The 14,655-nt window shown below is 37.4% G+C and overlaps 1 protein-coding gene across 8 annotated transcripts in view; it reads left to right on the top strand.

Moving 5' to 3' along the window:
- The window catches only part of foxp1b (forkhead box P1b), a 559,907-nt gene that overhangs the window by 119,990 nt on the left and 425,262 nt on the right, over window positions 1–14,655 (top strand). Inside the window, exons 1-2 of one of the 8 annotated variants that reach the window (XM_072280571.1) lie at window positions 8,350–8,367; window positions 10,666–10,858. The exons of 6 other annotated variants lie outside the window; for them this stretch is intronic. The gene's annotated coding sequence lies outside the window, so the exon portion shown is untranslated. Of the gene's footprint in view, window positions 1–8,349; window positions 8,368–10,665; window positions 10,859–14,655 lie in introns of those variants that run through there. One more of the 8 variants, XM_072280570.1, reaches the window with a different exon arrangement.

Raw genomic sequence — 14,655 nt, 5'->3', positions numbered from 1 at the left:
TTCTGTTCATCTGGAAACTAGAAGAGGATGGAAAGGTTAGTAGTGGTGAAACGGAAAATTGTCAAGTGATTCAAAAAGGATTGCCACATATGGAGGTTTACTAATTAATATGGGAGAGGTGCAATATATTACAACTTATGGAAAAGGTAATGATACCACCTTGGCTGGTAAGAAAGACACATGAGCATCAGAGTAATCATTTTATGGATACAAGGACTATCAACTACAAAAAGTATATTGTAAGTTATTATGAACTCCAGGCAATGGATATATTTTCCTATCGTTGGAACTGAGAATGAAATGAATTCATTTAGAGTGCAAAAAAAATTTAAGGCATTTCTGCTTATCATGAAAATGCATTCTGAGATGTATATAACAATACACACACATAAACAGTAACAACTTTTCCCACACACTGGGTCATGAAGAATACCTTATCAGCTTTAATGATTGAAGTATTGGGTCTGTCATTGTTTATGGATCAGTTGAGTAGCTGGTTTGAAAGAAAAAGGAAGTGGTCTGGGAATAGAGAGGGTACATGATAACAGCATTGCTCATCATTAAGTATTGAATAAGTATAGACTGGGTGGGTAGAAAGGCTAGTTATAATTTCTATATGAAGCCAGTTAAGGCTGTGTAAGCAAACGACTATAGAACAAGCTCCATAGAACTGTCCTGGTAAAAGAATGCATGTAAAATTGCAATGCTGGGCTTTAATTGGTTCATACTTGTCAGAAGATACAGGTTATATCACCAAATGAATACAGTGCATAAACCAAGACCAGTATTAGTTCTTCATTCTTGTTATTCTATTAAAAGTTAACTCACAGACCACACTGATAATGTATAAAGTAGGACTTAATGTGTATGACTTTAAACTTTTATAGAAAAGATTAATACTAGCTTTGTGCTGCACTTGCTATGTCTGCATGTTTCTTTATACAATTTTACATTTCCATTTCAATGCATGCTTTGAAATTATAAATGGGGAGAAAGCTTTAAAGTTTTAAACTAAAATCTGTTTACTTTTAGTATTATAGTTAACATTACTTCAATTTATTTCCAAATTAAGCAGAATAAACCTTAAAATAATAGTAAGCAAATTAATTGTTAAGTTGGACAAATATGGTATAATATGTTATAAAACCTTACTACATCCTAATGTGATAACTAATTTTGGCTGAAGAATGAAACAAATTTTTAGTTAAATCGGCTCCTTTTGTAAAGGATGCATTATGGATCAAATCTAAGAACATAAAATTTTTATACAAATGAACCTGTTAAAATGAAATATCAGTAAATCTGGAAAAAATCCATACTTTTTGAGGAACAGAAATTTATTATGCAAAAAGTGCTGATCATCTATGTTCATTACAGCTAATGTATAACCAAATTACAAATAGTCTACCTGTATTTCTAATGGTTCAGTTGTCACAGTTATCTACAATCTAAATGTACAAATACTGACCAACAGCAAAGCATTTTTTTAGTCAACAACTACAAAGAAGGTAAGCCTTAACCCAATATCTGTTTGATTGAAATTCATTTTTAAATACAAAAAGCCTTTTAAGCAAAGCTTTAATTCACACTAGCACCTTGATTTGTGGTTGCCATGGTGAATCAAGTCTGTCATTTGACAAGAGATTCACCCATTTATGACAGCACTTTATCTTGTCTCTCCAGGGGAAGAAAATGTCATAAGTGAGAGCAGGAAAAATTAAAGCTTTGAAATACCAAAATTCCTTGATTTCATTTTCATTATTCAGCTATCATTGCCTCCTGATAATGGCAACTCTGTGGAAATAAATAATGTTTCTTCTAAAAAAAAATTATCAAATGTTTTTGTGCTGAAACGGGCAAGGCTTTTTGATTGTCAGTCTTATGAAGTCTAGCAAGGAATAGTATTATTAGATAAACCTTCAGTGACCAAATCTCATTTCCTTTTCATTATGGTGTCAAAATAATTATACATAGGTAATTTGTGGTGGGAATTGTGGAATGAGCAGAAAGATCAATTGCTGACGACCACTTGCAGCTCATGTTCTTAACTGGGTTGAGTTAAACAGCAGAATGTGAATGCTGATAGAATAGGTAGCATAGTATACTGGTGCGACACAGCATGGAGAACATTACCGATATACTGTATAATTGGAATCTTGCTATAATGAAAGCTTTCACACGTGGAAAATATTATTGTGTCTGTTATATTGTGTGCAGTTAAAACTGTAAAACCTCCTTGCAGTTCTGAGCTGAAATCCAAGTTAAGGCATGTGTACTTAACCCAGAGATTTTGAAAGCATTAATAATATGTTCTACTTAAATTAAGTAATATTTAGATGAGCAAACAATTACCATTTAGAAGTCTTAGTTTTATAATCCATTTTTTTCAAGCAAAAATCCAGTGATAACTTGCATTTTGTCAAGGAGACTTGAATTAATTTAAGTGGGTTTCATTGTGTTTATAGAATTGGTATAAAGCAAAATAAACCACATCATACCTACCTAATACCCAAAAAAAGAGTAGGGACATGATACACACATATTTTATTGTACTTGTTTAGGTGTATTCTGCCTCATTTGTGATTATTGGTTGCAAATTAATTTTCTTTCAAGAGATATTATAACAAAACTACACATTTGGGGAAGTGTGTTGGTGAGTTGGGGCTAGTTCAGTGAGCTGGGGAAGAACTATCTTTGATATTTATAAAAGTGTTGGTGACTTTATTCGATTGAATATGTATATTTGGTATAATAATTTCAAAAGTAAACCTATCTCCTGTATTTGTCAGAGAAATACATTTAGCATCTCCTTCTCCATTTTAAAACTTCATATTATTTGTAGCTGAAAGCCGTGTCTGTCAAGGACTTATTCTGAATCTTAATATACCTCATGATTTCCTTCTCTAAAGCTGCCTTAGACTGCATAGGTCTTAAGGTTTATTTTTGCATTGATGTGGTATGGCCACATGTTTAACATTTAGCATTCTCAAGTGACATTTGATAGGACTTTCACAATCCTTTTATAAAAGAGCTGATCCATTAACATCACCCGCTCCTCCTGTAGTATACAAGATGTTCTTCCTGAGCTCTACATAATCTTTTGTCAGGCCAGTAGCTGAATGATTTTTTTAAGCCCGGTGGGCAATACTTGTGTCCATGCATAACATAGATAGACCACAGTAGTCAGCAGCTGCATGCAATTTTAACTACACTCATTGAGCTGTAATAAAACAATATAAGCACCGCTCGGGGGAAAGATTGTATGCAGTTATCCTTAGACAACGCTTGAGCATATGAATGCAGAGCTGGATGACAAGAGGATTTTCAGATTGTGTTTTGATTGAATTGCGGAATTGAACAGGTCTAGAGTGTCAGTGGAGAGTTAACGTTTGCAGTATTATAAAAGTTTTGCTCATGAAGAGTTTCTTACAGTAAGGCATTCAGCAGTTTTTTTTTGCTTTTTTGGCAACTGAGAACAATAAAGGGGCGAGTCCACATTTGGATAGGAGCACACTTTCCTGGGCTCACCCATAATATTACTGTTATGATAGTGAAGTTATGAAGGTTAACAGGAAAGCCCCAGATCCAGGAGTGATTCCAGGCAGCTGGCAGCTAAGAGAATCGGAAACACACCACCAATGAAAACTGCAGTGAAAAGCAAATTAAACCCCGTATCTCCCATCTCACTTGCTTTTCTGTACTTTCCTGTTTGGACTTGAAGGTGATTGCAGTCAATGCAGTGACAGTTGACGGAAGCTCTGCTACAAGAGTATTTATTTACAGTGAATCGTGGTGATGCTGTGCAGGATGCGGTTTCACGCAGGATATGCTGTCCCCACCCCCCTGGTTTGATCATTTTCTTTTTTTATAAAAAAGCAACTTGATTGCTAAGGCCATAGCCTTTCAGGAGAAAGTATTGTGTAATGTGTGTCTGCTTGGAATACATGTGTAGTGTAACATCATAGGAAGTTCCTTTATAGGGTTGGAAGGGCAGGATCAAGGAAGCATCAGATTGAGGAGTGAAATGTGCCAAAAATATGGTTTGGGTATTGAAACTGGGGAGTGAGCAACTTATATTTTGTGGCTTGCTGTTATTAATATAGTTGTAGAAAGTTTAAAATTCACATTGGGTAATTTCAGAAATGGTCATTAACTGATTAAAAAAACTTAATGACTGCATGTCAAAGAAATAGAAATATTTTAATATTCTTAAGAAAACATAGATATTAATCATCTCATTTGGCCTGGACTTGTTGTAGGGTTTGTTCTTGGATTGGATCCAAAAGGAATTATAGGATCAAAACTGCTTAGAAGGAAATAATTTTGTTTTAATTGCAATATTTTGCTTGTTACTTGGTAACACTTGAGCTTTATCAATGTGAAAACTAAATGTCCCTTTTTATGAAAAGTATTTTTACATTTGGTATACTGGTGTGTCATCTGGTAAAGTATCAGAACCTGTTTACTCTTGGTTTCAGAAGAAACCAGAAACATATTTTCCTTGTGATTAGATGACTTCCATTGTGGGATTAAATGCACCTGGTAAGCAGTTTTGTGAAAACATATCCCTCACATTTTTAAACAAGCTAGTTTGCCATTTCAAACATAGTCATTCATTATTGTTTTTCATGATTTGTTTTTACTCTCTAGTCACATTAGCCTAATATTATTAATATCTAATCTATCTTAATTTTGCAACTGTTTCTGATGAGCCTAAGTTTTTCTCTCAGGTACCTGTGAGAAATACAATAATATCCCATGTTATAAACCTAAAGATTCCAGTGCTATTTGTTTGCAGAAGGGCATGGTTTAAATCACCAGCCTTCTTTCTCTTCTATTTTCAAAGAGTTTGACCCTTTAGTGGTACAATGCTTCACAATGTCTCTAATGTGGGTACATTGCTTGGGTGATCATTTTGCTTAACTCTGATTTTGAGTGTTGGCATGGAGTGGTGCTAGAAAGTTTGTCAACCCTGTAGAATTGTCTCTATTTCTGCATAAATATACCTAGAATGTGATCAGCTCTTCACTCAAGTCCTAAAACTAGATAAAGAGAACCCAATTAAATAAATATCTCCAAAAACATTATACTTGTTCATTTATTTATTGAGAAAGGTGATCCAATATTACATATAAACACGAAGAAATCTGCAGATGCTGAAATTTCAAGCAACACACATAAAAGTTGCTGGTGAACGCAGCAGGCCAGGCAGCATCTATAGGAAGAGGTACAGTCGACGTTTCAGGCCGAGACCTTTCGTCAGGACTAACTGAAAGAAGAGCTAGTGAGAGATATGAAAGTGGGGGCGGGGGGTGGGTAGATCCAAAATGATAGGAGGAGGGGGAAGGATGGAGCCAAGAGCTGGAGAGTTGATTGGCAAAAGGGATATGAGAGGATCATGGGACGGAAGGCCTAGGGAGAAATAAAGGGGGAGGGGGGAAGCCCAGAGGATGGGCAATAACAGATGGGGTATAAGGGGGAGGTGGGGCATTAACGGAAGTTAGAGAAGTCAGTGTTCATGCCATCAGATTGGAGGCTACCCAGACGGAATATAAGGTATTATATTACATGTATTTGTTGAAAAAAGTATGTGAACCTTTGCTTTCAGTAACTGGTGTGACCCCGTTTTACAGCAATAACTTCTACCAAACATTTCCAGTAACTGTTGATCAGTCTTGCACATCGGCTTGGAGGAATTTTAGGTAATTTCTCTTTACAAAACTGCTTCAACTCTAGGATGTTGGTGGGCTTCCTTGCGTGAATTGCTTGCTTCAGGTTCTTCCACAATATTTCTATAGTATTAAGGTCAGGACTTTGACTCAGCCATTCCAAAACATGAATTTTCTTCTTTTTAAACCATTCTCTTGGCTTTTGGATCATTGTCTTATTGCATTATCCAACTTTATTAAGCTTCAGGTGATGGGCCGGTACCCTGACATTCTCCTGTAAAATGCCTAGATACAATTTTGAATTCATTGTTCCCTCAACGATTGCAAGTTCTTCAGGCCCTGAGGTACCAAGATATGGTAACCCAAACTATGATGCTCCGTAACTATGCTTCACACTAGGGATGAGATTTTGGTGTTGGTGTGCAGTGCCCCTTTTCCTCCAAACATAGCAATGTGCATTCCTGCCAAAAAGTTCCACTTTTGTCTTATCTGTCCACAGAACACAACTTTGTGGAACATCCAAGTGGTCCTTTACAAATTTGAGATGTGCAGAAATGTTTTTTTTGGAGAGCAGTGGCTTCCTCCGTGCTGTCCTTCCATGAACACCATTCTTGTTCAGTGTTTTTCTTATAGTGGACACATGAACTGAGACTTTAGCAAGTTCTAGAGATTTCTGCAGGTCTTTTGCTGTTACCCTTGGGTTCTTTTTTACCTCCTTCGGCATTGTACATTGTGCTCTTGGTGTAGTCTTCGCAGAATGTACAGAGTTTCCTCCATTTGTAGACAATTTTGCTTACTGTGGACTGATGAACACTCGGGTCTTTAGAAATGCTTTTGTAGCCTTTATGCATCTCTACAATTCTTCTTCTAAGGTCCTCTGAAAATTGTTTTGATTGAGGCATAGGGCACATAAACGGATCTTTCTTGAGAAGAGTAGGTTCTGTCAGTAACCTGACATAGTGTGTCCTTTTTATAGTGCAGGGCACCTCTACAACCCACACCTCCAATCTCATCTCATTGATTGGAACACCTGACCCCAAATAGCTTTTGTAGAAGGCATTAACCCCAGAGGTTCATACACTTTTTCCAAAAAGTACATGTAGTATTGGATCATTTTTCTCAATAAATAAAAACATGAACAAGTATAATGTTTTCGGTTTTTGTATTTACTTAGGTTCACGTTATCTAGTTTTTGGACTTGCGTGAAGATCTGACCACATTTTAGGTTATATTTATGCAGAAATAGAGAAAATTCTACAGGGTTCATAAACTTTGTAGCACCACTGTGTGTTTTTGCAGGTTTGTGGATTATGCAAAGCAAAATTCGTTTGTTTTTCCTTTCATTGCCCCAAAATTATTGAGACTGAAATATCATCTCTGCTTTTGAGTTGGCTAAAATCAACTTGTGCCGTGCAGACTATGTATAAAACCTAGATGATCTTGATCCATAGAGCTGAGAAGTTTATAACATAAATACACTGATCCACCAAGGGAGATTGATTGGCACTTTTTTTTTAAGGGCAAACAATAATTTATCTCTGTTGGTTGCATGCAAGAGTTAAATTGTAATTGTGCAACAACTTGTGCAAGTCATGCAATAATGGGGACACAGCTATGGATGTCACTCACATATTCCACCTCATAATATGAACAGATCTTCAATCCTGTAGAGGCTACTAGCTCTCTTCATAAGTTGCTGGTGCATAAAATATTCCTTATAGTGATGATGAAAGGATTAATTCAGTTTGCTTAGAACTGAACAATTGCATGTCTCTGAGCTACTTCAGAGGCTTCGAAACTGGGCTGTCCTTATCCTTTGGGTTTTGTGGGATCTTTTGTGTTGAATATTTACCAAAGGTAAGCTAGGGGATAAATAAATTTTTGAAGTGAGGTGTTTAATGTTACCAAAAGAGATGAGTTTTAGGCTTTATCTTTTCCATTTCATTGCTTTTCCATTATTCTTCAATTGGCTATTGAGGTACACTAATGGTTAATGTAGCAATTGTACTGTATATGTGTAGGTGAATACTGGCTTGCTAATGAGCAAGACATACTAGTAGATTTCAATAAATAACTTTCACTCTCTGCTAAAGGAGCTGATTTTAGTTGTGATGTCAGTGTTGTGTGTGGCTCTTACACGTTCAAAAGATGATGTAGTTAGTTAGATCATTGCTAAAGGGAGAGGCCACCCTCCCTTGTGAAAAGAGCATGTGTGCATTGAGATCAGGGCAGCTTTGAATCCTTACTAGTCAAACAGCAAGAAAACATTTACTGGTTTTGGCACTGACAAAAAGATGGCAGGTTACTATATTACTATATTCAGGTTAAAAAAAATCGCTGGCTCATTCTTCACGCATTGGCTTGTATTTACTGTGCAGACATCAGTGCAACTTAGAAACTTAAATGTGTAACCTTTGAACTCACAATGCAATAAAAAGTCTTTAAAAATGTCATATGTTATTGTAATGATTTGTCATAAAAATGTTTACGCTGTACCTTGAAGTTGTTTTTCGGGAAAAATGTTTACGCTGTACCTTTAAGTTGTTTTTCAGGTGAGATGTAATGTGAAAAAGGGTTATTGGCTCTTTTCACTGCAGTTTGAGCATCAGAGATACTTAAGTTATAAAGAGTGAAAATTTTCATGTGACATCTTGACTAAGTCTCTAGCATTGGAGAGAAAAGCTTTTGGACTCTTAAGGTACTTGGAATACTGATTTAAAGCAAATTATAATTCATTATTGAGGACTAAGATACCTTAACTGTAAGTCCTATCAACATGATGGCAGACTTGATGGTTGACTCCAACCTGATGGCATGAACATTGACTTCTCTGACTTCCGCTAAGGCCCCACCTCCCCCTCGTACCCCATCTGTTACTTATTTTTATGCACACATTCTTTCTCTCACTCTCCTTTTTCTCCCTCTGTCCCTTGGAATATACCTCTTGCCCATCCTCTGGGTCCCCCCCCCCCTTGTCTTTCTTCCCGGACCTCCTGTCCCATGATCCTCTCGTATCCCCTTTTGCCAATCACCTGTCCAGCTCTTGGCTCTATCCCTCCCCCTCCTGCCTTCTCCTATCATTTTGGATCTCCCCCTCCCCCTCCAACTTTCAAATCCCTTACTCACTCTTCCTTCAGTTAGTCCTGACGAAGGGTCTCGGCCTGAAACGTCGACTGCACCTCTTCCTACAGATGCTGCTTGGCCTGCTGCATTCACCAGCAACTTTGATGTGTGTTGCTTGAATTTCCAGCGTCTGCAGAATTCCTGTTGTTTGCAGACTTGATTGACCTGTTTTTACCTTCTGTTATTGTTTTTGGAGATTTGAAAACTGCACTCTTAATACCTCATAAAAACAAATTTAAACAGGTTGCCAGGTCCTGTTAATTGTATTGGACATGTATGCAGCAGGGTACACTGCTTGAGCCTGTTATAATCAGTAATCTGATTATTTTTTGGTAAGTGTAAACTGAAATCCGAAGTGAAGTGAATAATCAAGTGTACAGAATTAATCTCTAGATTTTGTTAAGATGAACTTTGAAAATCTAAGTACTAATAGGTGAGTTGTACCTATGTAAGAAGTTTTATTTCTTTAAAAATAGGTAGAGTTTGTAATTGTGGTTGGTTGCCACTCAGAATTCTGCTTTAGTGATACATTAACATGGTATTCCTATATGATTAGAATATAGCTGGTTTATTTACATATGTGCCACATTAATTTTAAAATTTAAGATGATAGAAAAGAACTTTAAAGTCTTTAAAGACAGATATATTATTTAAGTTCTGGTTCAGGACATTAATTTTATGTACGAGAAGAATCAGTTTAAAACTCAGTTGTAAAACTTGCCTTACAGAAAAAATGATTTCCCCTAATATATCTTCAGCAGGTTGTTTACTGTATAGTTATTATGCTCTTTCAGTGAACAAACATGGTTTTGTGGTTTGATCTCAGGGTGTAACTATATTTTGATATTTGTTACAAAATATGTTTGATGCTGGTAATAACAGTAGCATTGAAATACCAGTATGATTACAGCCTGCATGTCGGCGCTCGTCCAATGACTTTCAAAGGGATGTTTTATTGATTCTGTAATTGCATACAGTAGAATGGACATATTGTCACTGCCCAAGGGCAAGGAAAGCCCATGTATTGAATACATCTGCTATATCCACATATACAATCAAAACATTTGACATTTCTGGGTAGAAAAGGCTGCACTTTGAACTGTTAACTACCCCATTAGCCTTTCCTTTTTTTCAAAACGTCGTATTACACAGAGAAATAAGACAAGGTAAAACTCATAATACCAACTTTTGTACAAAATATTCACTGCAGCTGGTGCTTACTTACTGTCAGTTTTGTAGTATCCTTCATCTACCCAGTGCTTTCTGAAGAGAGCATTCATTGTCAAGGGACTCTTGTCTTCTCTGTTGGGAAGTATAAAGGGATAAATAATAAATGTACAATTGTGTCCTATTTACAGAGTTTCTGATAATAGATAAATCCATCCATTCCCCAGAGTGCATATGTATCTCTCTGGAACTTGCTGCTGCACCATTCCTTAACATAGTAGGAACAGCTGATCTGGTGAAAACTGTGAAAAGGCATTCTCAAGGGGCTGGATTGTGAGGTACCTCACTTGTCACAAAAACGACGATTATATTCAGACTGTATCAAGGGATACAGCAGTCTTCATTCAGAAGTGACTGTATCGGGTAATTGAAAGGAAACACATCACATTTTATTCTCCGGTATACACAGAGTGCCCAAGCCTGTTAAAGAGGGCTAGACATAAACAGTCATGATGAGGAGTGCTATAATGAGGCAAAGCAGACACCCTGTAAAAAGGAAAGATTTATGCAGTCGATTATGAGCTTCACGCGGACCTCATTTGTCTTATTTACACAACATTACAATTGGTTCACCTTTCTCCCTTCAGTTGTTTCACTTGAATAGTCAAGTTGCAGAAATAGCAGATGTGTGTGTTCTCTTTTTCAGAAACCATAACCTTTGCGGATGTGTCAGAGAGCTTTATTTTGAAGTTGAAAATCCATGCTCACAAACCATCACCAAAATGTAAAACCCAATTAATGGCTCTGGAAATAAAACTCCATCTCTCAACTTCATAAAATTTTGAGAAATGAAAACCACTTCCTTTTATGCTAACTAGCATGTAAGAGGTACTAATTAGGTATGAAATTTATCTTTAAATTCTGCAGTATAAGCACTTTCATTCCTGTTTCAGTACATAGAGGAAAATGTTTCAGTTTTTGTTCATATTGGGAGAAACCAAAATGCTTAAAATAATGAATTTTTCAAAAATATCTGCATGTGATTAGTGTGGGAATGTAATAGAATTGTGATCATTTTTGCAGCTGTGTATCACTTTCATTCCGATCTCTCAAAAGAAGACCAAAATATGGAGTGAAAGTTCTACTAACAAAATTTTTTAATTTCTTATCTGATGAAATTATGAAAATGTTTGTACTATTTCCCTCAATTGGAATTTTATGAGATAAAAATAGACATTAGTGTTATAAATTATTGAATTGACCCAGAAATTTATATCTGTATTAAAACTTAAAGTGTGAAGAAAATGTAACTTATTATTGGAACATTTTGAAGTAACTTCCATCTTAAATCACAGAAAAACTGATCTTCTTGCTTGAAGTTCTAACCTGTATTTTCACATTTCAATATGCTCTCAATATTAGCAACTTGAGCAATAATTTTAAAAAAAGCATGTATAGTGCTATTTGTGAAATTTTTATATTACTATAACAGAAAGGAACCAATGCATAATTGCAAATCCATTCAATGAAGCAATATATAAAATTCATGGGAAAGGTGAATGTCACCATCACTTTTCACCAGTGATCATCATCACTTTTTTTTCTGTTTGTAGTTTTTCATTGATTCTGTTGTATTTCTTATTCTACTGTGAATGCCTGTAAGAAAATGAATCTCATAGTAGTTTATGGTGACAAATATGTACTTAAATTTAAAAAAACTTTGAACTTGCAATACAGTATATCAGTCCTATTCCTAGCTGGCATTAAGATCATAGGGATTGCAGTGCTCCAAAATAATATAAATGAAAACCACAAAGAACGTATTATAAGGAAGAAAAAGGTAAATACAAGAATAAAATCTGGAGAATGTGTGCAACACCCACAAAATGTTGGAGGAACTCAGCAGTTCAGGCAGCATCTGTGCAAAAAAGTATGGTCAATGTGTCGGGCAGATACTCTTTGGCGGGACTAGAGAAATAAAGCTGAGGAGTAGATTGAAAAAGTTGGGGGAGGGGAGAGAAGAAAACCAACAGGTGATAGGAAAAACCTGGAGGGGGAGGGATGAAGTAAAGAGCTGGCAAGTTGATTGCAAGGATAAGTGCCAGGAGAGAAAACAGTGAGGAGGGACGAATGGATAAGGGAGCGTTCCCTGTGGAAAGTAGGAAGTTGGGGGGAGGGAAAGATGTGCTTGGTGGTGGGATCCCGTTGGGGGTGGTGGAAGTTTTGGAGAATTATGTGCTGGACGTGGAGGCTGGTGGGGTGGTAGGTGAGGACAAGAGGAACCCTGTCTCTGGTAGGGTGGCAGGAGGATGGAGTAAGAGCAGATATGTATGAAATGAAAGAGTTGTAGTTGAGGCTAACATTGGTGGTGGAGGAAGGAAAGCCCCTTTCTTTGAAAAAGGAGGAAATCTCCTTCATTCTAGAATGAAAAGCCTCAGCCTGAGAACAGGTGGAACAAGTGCTACACCTGCTCCTACACTTCCTCCCTCACGACCACCCAGGACCCTAAACAGTCCTTCCAGGTGAGACGACATTTCATCTGTGAGTCTGTTGGGGTCATTTACTGTGTTCAGTGCCCTTGGTGTGGCCTCTTATACATCAGTGAGACCTGACGTAGATTGGGAGACTGCTTCACTGAGCATCTACACTCTGTCCACCAGAACAAGTAGGATCTTCCAGTGGCCACCCATTTTAATTCCATTTCCCATTCCCATTCCAGTATGTCTATCCATGGCCTTCTCCACTGTTGTGATGAGGCCACACTTGAGTTGGAGAAACAACTCCTTATATTCCATTTGGGTAGCCTCCAACCTGATGGCATGAACTTCAATTTCTCAAGTTTCCATTAATGCCCCCCAGACCTCCCCACACCGTTGCTATTTCTCATCCCCTTTTCCCTCTCTCACCTCATCTCACCAATCAACTTGCCAGCTCTTTTCTTCATCCCTTTCCCTCCAGGTTTCAGCTATCACCTGGTGGTTTTCTTTCCCCTACCCCCAGCTTTTAAATCTACTCCTCAGCTTTGTTTCTCCAGTCCTGCAGAAGGGTTTTGGCCCGAAATGTCAACTGTACTTTATTCCATTGATGCTGCCTAGCCTGCTGAGTTCCAGCATTTTGTGTATGTTGCTGGAATTTCCAGCTTCTGCAGATTTTCTCTTGTTTCTTGAGAATGGGTTGTGAGTTGTACAGTCATAGAACCACATAACACAGTCACAGGCCCTGCAGTTCGATGAGTACACACTGACCACCATGCATATTTATGTCAATCCTGCACCATTCCCTCCATATTCCCATCAACTACCCACAAATTCCACCACTCACATACCAGGGACAATTTACAGTGTTGAATTAACCTCACAATTCACAGATCTTGAGGATGTGGGAGGTAACTGGAGCACTCAGACAAAAGCCATATGGTCACAAAGAAAATATGCAAACTCCACACGGTATAGATTGTGATTGAACCTGGATCACTGGAGCAGGTCTGATAGCTGTTTCCCTGTGCTCGCTGTTCTTATTAACTTGTTTTTTTTTTGTTCCACATTTCAGTTTGCAAAAATTCTAACTCTGAATTCTAATTCTCACAGTGTAATTGCTGACATCTAAGTCACTTGTTAAGTTACATGAAGGTGTGACTTAAACATAAAACTTAGTGTCAACTTGAATCTTCTGCAAAGGAGCCACCAGTTCTACATGGAATTGCAAGACTCATCCATCAGAATCTTACTAGCAGGACAGCCCATCAGATGTAGTGGCACATCAGCATACAGCCGGAAGAGCATTGAATCAAGACGCCATGAATTTCAAGACCTCACATTAGAAATTAACAAGGAAGCACCTGCCACCCCCCGCCCCCAATTAATGAATGAGTATTCCTCCATTTTGTGCTTTAGTTTAGAGCATTACTGAAAGTAGCAAGGGGAGAGAGTGTGCTGTGAGAGAGAATCTTCATTGTCCATCACTAACAGTATCTTGGTAGCACTGCCATTAACTAATCTGTGCCAGTCATGAAGGACATAGCTTCCACACCCGAGCACAAGAGAAATAAATCTGATCGATTTTGTGTTCACCAGTCTATGCTGTGTAGCTCCACCAGATCACAGCTGTATTGATAGACTGATCAATGAATGGTCATTTTGGGAAAAAAATGCAATTTTTAATGCCCAGAGCTCCCTTGATTTTTTTTGTGTCATATTGCCATTATGCTGAAGGGAGTTTATTTGAAACAGCTGGGAACAGGGCATCCATGACATATACGTGGGATTTGACCAACACCAGAACTGGAGTCGACCATATTAAGGGTTTCTTGTTCAATCGTTATGAGAAATGGAGGTCTAATTTTGGTTCATTGAGAAGAAAAGAATGTCAGGAATAGCATTAGGCTAAAAGTGACCAATCAACTGGGTAATTACAAATAACTACATCTGTAATAAGTAGCAGAGGTGGCATGTAATAAACAGAGTTTTGCTGTCTGCAAAGATTAGTTCAACACACTACTGCTGTATTGCACCCAGTCATGAATTAAACAACCAAATTAATTAAACATCAGATGGCAGAACCAGCACATGAGTACCAGAATCCCAGGTTCAAAGATTTGAAGTTCAAAGTAAATTTAATATCCAAGTACACATATGTTACCATATACTACCTCCAAATTCATTTTCTTCCAGGCAATTACAGGGGAAAAAATACAGTA

This window comes from Mobula birostris, chromosome 16 (genome assembly GCF_030028105.1).
Source record: "Mobula birostris isolate sMobBir1 chromosome 16, sMobBir1.hap1, whole genome shotgun sequence".
Taxonomy (NCBI): domain Eukaryota; kingdom Metazoa; phylum Chordata; class Chondrichthyes; order Myliobatiformes; family Myliobatidae; genus Mobula; species Mobula birostris.
Note: the sequence above shows the minus strand (reverse complement) of the source record. Positions and strands in the feature narration are given on the sequence as shown.